We start from the raw sequence: 7500 nt of genomic DNA on the forward strand, positions 1-7500 counted from the left end.
TGTTGCAACAACTGCTGCAAGTGTTGTCTTTGTTGCTACTACTGCTGCTGCTGTTGCTGTTGTTGCAACAACTGCTGCAAGTGTTGTCTTTGTTGCTACTACTGCTGCTGCTGTTGCTGTTGTTGCAACAACTGCTGCAAGTGTTGTCTTTGTTGCTACTACTGCTGCTGCTGCTGCTGTTGCTGTTGTTGCAACAACTGCTGCAAGTGTTGTCTTTGTTGCTACTACTGCTGCTGCTGTTGCTGTTGTTGCAACAACTGCTGCAAGTGTTGTCTTTGTTGCTACTACTGCTGCTGCTGTTGCTGTTGTTGCAACAACTGCTGCAAGTGTTGTCTTTGTTGCTACTACTGCTGCTGCTGTTGCTGTTGATGCAACAACTGCTGCAAGTGTTGTCTTTGTTGCTACTACTGCTGCTGCTGTTGCTGTTGTTGCAACAACTGCTGCAAGTGTTGTCTTTGTTGCTACTACTGCTGCTGCTGTTGCTGTTGTTGCTGGTGCTGCTACTGCTGCTTTCACTGCCGGAGCTGCTTTTGTTGTTTCATGATGGAGAGATGAAGCGGTGTGTGGTTAATCTGTTTTGTTTCGGTTCTGGTTGATTTGGTTTTGGTTTGGTGTTGTTGTTCTTATTGTTATTCTGGTTATTTGGTGGTGTTGTTCGTATTCTTATTCTGGTTATTTGGTGGTGTTGTTCTTATTGTTATTCTGGTTATTTGGTGGTATTGTTCGTATTGTCATTCTGGTTATTTGGTGGTGTTGTTCGTATTGTCATTCTGGTTATTTGGTGGTATTGTTCGTATTGTCATTCTGGTTATTTGGTGGTGTTGTTCGTATTGTCATTCTGGTTATTTGGTGGTATTGTTCGTATTGTCATTCTGGTTATTTGGTGGTGTTGTTCGTATTGTCATTCTGGTTATTTGGTGGTATTGTTCGTATTGTCATTCTGGTTATTTGGTGGTGTTGTTCGTATTGTCATTCTGGTTATTTGGTGGTATTGTTCGTATTGTCATTCTGGTTATTTGGTGGTGTTGTTCTTATTGTTATTCTGGTTATTTGGTGGTGTTGTTCTTATTGTTATTCTGATTATTTTGTGCTGTTGTTCTTATTGTTATTCTGGTTATTTGGTGGTGGTGTTCTTATTGTTATTCTGATTATTTGGTGGTGTTGTTCGTATTGTTATTCTGGTTATTTTGTGGTGGTGTTCTTATTGTTATTCTGGTTATTTGGTGGTGTTGTTCTTATTCTTATTCTGGTTATTTGGTGGTGGTGTTCTTATTGTTATTCTGGTTATTTGGTGGTGGTGTTCTTATTGTTATTCTGGTTATTTGGTGGTATTGTTCGTATTGTTATTCTGGTTATTTGGTGGCGGTGTTCGTATTGTTATTCTGGTTATTTGGTGGTAGTGTTCTTGTTGTTATTCTGGTTATTTTGTGTTGTTGTTCTTATTCTTATTCTGGTTATTTGGTGGTGGTGTTCTTATTCTTATTCTGGTTATTTGGTGTTGTTGTTCTTATTCTTATTCTGGTTATTTGGTGGTGGTGTTCTCATTCTTATTCTGGTTATTTGGTGTTGTTGTTCTTATTCTTATTCTGGTTATTTGGTGGTGTTGTTCTTATTCTTATTCTGGTTATTTGGTGGTGGTGTTCTTATATTTACTCTGGTTATTTGGTGGTGTTGTTCGTATTGTTATTCTGTTATTTGGTGGTGGTGTTCTTATTCTTATTATGGTTATTTAGTGTTGTTGTTCTTATTCTTATTCTGGTTATTTGGTGGTGGTGTTCTTATTCTTATTCTGGTTATTTGGTGTTGTTGTTCGTATTGTTATTCTGGTTATTTTGTGTTGTTGTTCTTATTGTTTTTCTGGTTATTTGGTGGTGTTCGTATTGTTGTTCTGGTTTTTTTGTGTTGTTGTTCTTATTGTTATTCTGGTTATTTGGCGTTGTTGTTCTTATTGTTATTCTGGTTATTTGGTGGTGTTGTTCTTATTGTTATTCTGGTTATTTGGTGGTGGTGTTCTTATTGTTATTCTGGTTATTTGGTGTTGTTGTTCTTATTCTTATTCTGGTTATTTGGTGTTGTTGTTCTTATTCTTATTCTGGTTATTTGGTGGTGGTGTTGTGTAGTAGTAGTAGGAGGAGGAGGGGTAGTGGTAGTAGCAGTAGTGTGCGCACGTGTTTATAATTATGTGTGTGTGTGTGTATGTGTGTGTGTGTGTGTGTGTGTTGCGTCTGTATGTGTGTCTGTCTCAGTCTCTGCATATGTACGTGTGGCGTGTGTGTGTGTGTGTGTGTGTGTGTGTGTGTGTGTGTGTGTGTGTGTGTGTGTGTGTGTGTGTGTGTGTGCCAGCGTGCGTGCGTACCTGCGTTCGTGTTTTTTTGCGTGCTCTTGTTCGTGTTTATCAAGCTAAGCACCTTCAGAACTGTACTGATACACATTGATCAGAATATCGATTTCACCCTCTGATAACCACATACCCGTCCTCCTTTACACAGACTTCGACATTTTTTTTTTTTTTTTTTTTTTTTTTTTGTGCTTCTTCTTCTTCTTCTTCTTCTTCTTCTTCTTCTTCTTTATAGGCAGCGTCACGGTGAATAATTCAGTTGTTTTTTTTTGCGTTGACATTATATCCTGAACTGCTCTATTTCTGTACAGGCTTGGGTTCAGGCTAGGCAACATGGCATTTGGAGTTCTCCCGATGAGTCATTAATAAAAAGATAAATAAAGAAAGAAGAAAAATCACAAGCCCGGAGAAGACATTTAGAATAAGTTGGGTGGGACTTGAAAAATGAAACTCTCTGACGTTCTTGTGCAATGAATAAAAGGAACATTAATTAGCTAGGAAAACACTTGTTGGCTCGGAGAAAAGAGAAAATAGCCGTCAGCTGGAAAATGACGTACGTCATTAACAAAACCTCTTCTTCTTTTTTCTTCTCCCCCCCCCCCCCCCCCACCCCCCCCCCCCCCCCCCCCTTTTTTTTTTTTTTTTTTGTTGTTGTTGTTGTTGTTGTTGAAGGCCATATAATTTTACAAACGCCAAGGTTGATAAATCAAAACAAAATTACAGTATGCTTACAATAACAGACATGTCACACACAGACACATACATACATACTCACATATAGCCACAGCAAAGACACACACACACACACACACACACACACACACACACACACACACACACACACACACACACACACACACACACACACACACTAGTGATGTACTCCTTTGTTCATGGCAGACTCGCACTTTTGACACAAACACCTTACCATAGTCATAGCCAGACCGTCTGCGCTGACATCATCGCCTCTGTCAATGACGTGTTGTGAAACTCGTGGACTAAACGAGAGACTCGGTGACGTTAGTGCGCAAACGAGGAATAGGTGTCAAACACTTTGGTTGGAGAGGGGGGAGCGGGGGGAGGGGGATGGGGCGAGGTGGGGGGGGGGGGGGGGGCTAGGGGGGTAAGTCATCAACGTCAACGAAACATTTTTTGTGTGTGTAGAATTCCATTAAAATCACAACGTCAAGATTAATTAAAAAGACAACAAAGCGAAAAAGAACAGTATCTTTACAATAACAATAAAACACACACACACACACACACACACACACACACACACACACACACACACACACACACACACACACACACACACAATACCGATTTATCATCCATTTGTTCGTGATAGACCCGCACACTTATGACACAAATATCTTCCCATAGTCACTGCTCGCGCGTCAGTGCTGACATCATCACACACATGTATCCATAACGGATGATGGGGACAGCCTGATGCCATCGGTTTTACTCATTAAGTAATCTTTCATTTTCCGCATCAGAATGATTACGTGGGGGGTTGGAAGGGGGGGGGGGGAGAGAGAAATTAACAATAAAAACCTACTTTGTTTATAATAACACACACACACACACACACACACACACACACACACCGACTGATCATCCATTTGCTCGTGACAGACCCGCGCCGCACACTTTTGACACGAATAACTTCCGATAACTATTGCTTGCTCGCGCATCAGCGCTGACATCATCGCATCACCATAGACAAACAGCTGATGGAGGCAGCCTGATGCCATCCGTTTCACCTGTTCAGAGATTTTTCATTTTCAGCCTCAGATTAATTACAACAACAACAACAACAACAACAACAATAACAACGAAAGCAACAACAACGAGAACAAAAAAGACGCCCATTCTTATGTTTAACTTGAGAAAAAAACAATAACGCCTGTGCGTTTTATGTAAGAACTAACTTTGTAGAGGAATTACTCTGTGTGTGTGTGTGTGTGTGTGTGTGTGTGTGTGTGTGTTGTGTGTATGTGTGTCTGTGTCTGTGTGTCTGTGTCTGTGTATCTCTGTTTGTCTGTGTAAATCTGTGTGAGTATGTGTACGTGATTGTGTATGTTTGCTCGCGTGCATGCGTACGCGTGTGTTCGTGCTTGCTTGCTTGTTGTTGTTGTTGTTGTTGTTTCCTTCAGTTTTTGCTGTTGTTTGTCTGTTCAAATCGTGTTTCGTTTTTGACGTTATTGTTTGTGTTTGTTCGTCCTTGTTGGTGGTTTTTTTGTTTGTTTTCTTGTTGTTGTTGTGCTGTTGTTTTTCTTTCTTTTCTTTTTTTTTTTTCTTTTTCTTTTGTTTTTTAGGGACTGGGGCATTCTGATTTTGTTTCTCTCACCACTTGTTCTCCTGTATTTGTATTGAACGGAGGTGTGGTGAATTTATAGCCCACACACACACGCGCGCGCGCACACACACACACACACACACACACACACACACACATATATATATATATATATCCAAAGGACAACTCTTTTGTTGCCACGGGTACTTTTTTTTTTTTTTTTTTTAGAGCGCCAAATGCGTGCTGCACACGGGACCTCGGTTTATCGTCTCAAAATAATGACCAGATGCTCAGTTTGGTTTTCCTGTCAGACTTTGGAGAAAGGGCGAGAGCGGGAATCGAGTCGTGACCCTCATGGACACTGTCTGGACAGATAAGCGTCCTTACCATTCCGTCGCCTTCCTCCTCAGAGGCCTTGAATAACTGCTGACGTTATTTGTGGACACATCACGCTGTGATCAACGCTCGGCTTATGTCAGTGATTGACAGATGCTTATATAACGTTAAGCCAACAGCAAAGTTGAGAGCTGTGTGATCAATTGTTTCTCCACTGCAGTGGGGTATTCACTTTCAGTTCAGTCGATTTTTGAAGACTAAGACTAGACTATGAGGCAAAAACTGCACTTGCTCTTAGCGGTGCAGCTTTTAGGGTTAGCTGGCCTTTGGGAACCAGTTTCAGTTTCAGTTTCCTGAGTAGCTCAAGGAGGCGTCACTGCGTTCGGACAAATCCATATACGCTACACCACATCTGCCAAGCAGATGCCTGACCAGCAGCGTAACCCAACGCGCTTAGTCAGGCCTTGAGAGAAAAAAAAAACAAAAAAAAACATCCCAACGCCGACTGTCCTGGACCCCTCTCGGCCGAGAGAGTGGAGACGTAACTTTGGCAAGACACTCTCCACTATAATCAAATTTTAGTCCAGATAGTCGGGACAGCAATTGCCTCATTTGCTGTTCTGATAGTCAGACACATCTATTATACATGGTCACTCTGTAGGTGGCGTACTATGGAGCATTCATATAGCAAGTGAAAAAGGGGGCGGGGGGGGACCTCAGATTCTGTCTGTCAATGAAGAGGTGTGCCCGATCATATTATGCATGCATGTATTCATACCTAGCCTCTGTGCAAACGAATTTTCATGTGGATTAATACTTTTTTCTTCTTTTTTTTTAATTTCATCCGGTTTGGTTCAGTTGATTTCATATGTTTACTTCAGTTTAAAATAAGATCAGCACTCCACGACAGAAATTTCGGAGAGCCAGTCAACTTCGAGAACAAAGATCATGTGACGCGCCTCTCTACTAACCACTCACTGTCGCGAGTAAATAAGGACTTGGCGCTGCTGTGTATTCAATGCAACAAGAAGCAACTCTCTGAAAAGTTTGACCTTATATATAGTTTATAACGCAAAAAAAATATATATATTTTTTTTTTAATTATTAAAAATAAAAAATAACACTTCATACGTGCGTTTTTCGACAGTCACTTTTTGGTTCGGTTCAGTTCTCAGTTCAGTTATTCAAAGAGGCGTCACAGCGTTCGGACAAATCCATATTCGGTTTACCACCTCTGCTAAGCAGGTGCCTGACCAGCAACGTAACCCAACGCGCTCAGTCGGTCCACATGCGGCACATACTCTGTGTGTGTGTGTGTGTGTGTGTGTGTGTGTGTGTGTGTGTGTCTGTCTGTCTGTCTCTGTTTCTCTCTCTCTCTCTGTCTCTCTCTCTCTCTCTCTCTCACACACACACACACACACACACACACACACACACACACACGCAGGCGCGCGTATTCACACTGCTTCGCCGCAGTAAGACTGGACACTGAGGATGATTTGAATGTAATTTGATTTGCCATGAATTAACAATGAAGCAAAGAAAACGATTAATTGTATGAACTGATTTTAAAAGCATGCGTCTTCAGTGGTTGGGATCATCGTTGTTTCCATTGATTGTTCCTATTTTTGTTCTCTCTCTCTCTCTCTCTCTCTCTCTCTCTCTCTCTCTCTCTCACTCTCTCTCTCACACACACACACTCTCTCTCTCTCTCTCTCTCTCTCTCTCTCTCTCTCTCTCTCCCTCGCGCACACACACACATACACACACACACACACACATACACACACACTTGTTGCCCCAAGTTGTGTTGATGGATTCCAAGTTGTCTGAGCCGGTCGTGTGAGTGCACGTCAAATGATTTCGTTTTACTGACGTGAAAGAAAGACAGAGGGATGGGGAACTCAAGTGTCCTATCATGTCGCCATTAGGTGAACAGTGGTGACTACTGTTGTACTCACCTCACCTCACCTATCCCGTAGTCTTGTGGACCGTTGGGGCGCCACAGGTGATCTGGCAACCAGCATCCTCCAATCTTCTCGGTTTTCTGACCTCCTGATTGTATCACAAATAGCCTTTAGTTATAGATCGACTTTAATTTTGTAACGGAGGTTTGACTGCGTGACTGCAAGGCGCGTGGATATGCCGTAGGATAGAGCACATGTTGATTGGCAGCGCAGTTGAAACGTAACGTGGTTAGCGACGTCTCGAGTTGATACATATAATGTATATGTGTAGGTATGAGTTGTTGTTGTATTGCATTTGTGCAGGCGTTTGTGTGTGGTAAGATACGTGTACTGATTACTACGTAATATTGCACAAACCCTTCCTTCTCGTCTCTCGCCATTTCCACCTCAGTTCCTTTCAGTTGTTCACTTCATGTTGATTCACGGATGGTGATTCTCATCCATGAATACACGCTCGTTCTGCAGTGCACACTAACAAAATGTCAGTTTTTTGGTTCATTAAATGAATAAAGTAAAAGACAGGACTGTAAAATAAGTGACACAGTGAATGCATT

The 7500-nt window shown here is 41.7% G+C and overlaps 1 protein-coding gene across 1 annotated transcript in view; it reads right to left on the reverse strand.

The window, feature by feature from the left end:
* Window positions 1–7500, reverse strand: part of LOC143290113 (contactin-like) — a 52711-nt gene that overhangs the window by 44939 nt on the left and 272 nt on the right. The gene's annotated exons all lie outside the window — the stretch shown is intronic.

This window comes from Babylonia areolata, chromosome 15 (genome assembly GCF_041734735.1).
Source record: "Babylonia areolata isolate BAREFJ2019XMU chromosome 15, ASM4173473v1, whole genome shotgun sequence".
NCBI classification, from domain to species: domain Eukaryota; kingdom Metazoa; phylum Mollusca; class Gastropoda; order Neogastropoda; family Buccinidae; genus Babylonia; species Babylonia areolata.